Source organism: Aethalodelphis obliquidens, unplaced genomic scaffold, assembly GCF_003676395.1.
Source record: "Aethalodelphis obliquidens isolate GAN/ISIS:26980383/991018 unplaced genomic scaffold, ASM367639v1 scaffold24, whole genome shotgun sequence".
In the NCBI taxonomy this organism is placed as follows: Eukaryota; Metazoa; Chordata; class Mammalia; order Artiodactyla; family Delphinidae; genus Aethalodelphis; species Aethalodelphis obliquidens.
Window position 1 is genome coordinate 220,749 of NW_020837968.1, and position 1,056 is coordinate 221,804.

Here is a 1,056-nt window from a genome sequence, read left to right on the forward strand (position 1 = left end):
ATCTTAGCTTGCCGACCAGGGATCGAACCTGCACCCCCCTGCATTGGAAAGCGAAGTCTTAACCACTGGACCACCAGGGAAGTCCCTTGTCAGCACTTTTAAAAATCAGTTTTCCTTCTACTTCCTCTGATATCTACCATGCTTTCTTTTTACTGTATGTTTAAACCTTTTTTTCTTTTACTATAATTTTAATGAGGTTTCAACAGAGATAAAATAGAGTGTGCTCGGTCTGGCGTTTTCTACTGGAAGTACACATTTTATGTTGAAAAATTTCAGCAGTTTGGTGCTCACTTTGGCAGCATACATGGTAAAATTGGAACGATACAGAGAAGGTTACCGTGGCCCCTGCACAAGGATGACGTGCAAATTCGTGAAGTGTTCCATATTTTTTGCACCCCAATGTTCATGGCAGCACTATTTACAATAGCCAAGACATGGAAGCAAACTAAGTGTCCATCAACAGATGAATGGGTAAAGAAGATGTGGCACATATGTAAAATGGAATATTACTCAGCCATAAAAAAGAATGAAATAATGCCATTTTCAGCAACATGGATGGACCTAGAGATTATCATACTTAGTGAAGTAAGTCAGAAAGAGAAAGACAAATATTATATGATATCACTTACACATGGAATCTAAAAAATAATACAAATGAATTTATTTACAAAACTAGAAACAGACTCACAGACAAGAAAACAAACTTATGGTTACAAAGGGGTAAGGCTGGGGGAAGGACAAATTAGGAGTATTGTATTAGCATATACACACTACTACATTTAAAATAGATAAACAATAGGCACCTACCATATAGCACAGAGAACTATATTCAATATCTTGTAATAACCTATAATGGAAAATAATCTGAAAAAAATATATAAATACGTGTAATTGGATCACTTTGCTATACACCTGAAACTAAAACAATATTGTAAATCAACTATATGTCAATAAAAAAAATTTTTAAGAAAAAATTTTTTAACAATTTGCACTCTTTAGAGGTTTCCCTGAGCCTTTTCTCCTCCATCTGCCTGCTCAGCCTGGCTCTTCACCATC

At 35.4% G+C, this 1,056-nt stretch overlaps 1 non-coding gene across 1 annotated transcript; it reads left to right on the top strand.

Moving 5' to 3' along the window:
- Positions 1-283: 283 nt before the first annotated feature.
- Positions 284-390, top strand: LOC113628686 (U6 spliceosomal RNA). The gene has a single exon (XR_003436180.1). It is a non-coding gene; the product is annotated as a U6 spliceosomal RNA (small nuclear RNA).
- The last annotated feature ends 666 nt before the right edge of the window (positions 391-1,056 follow it).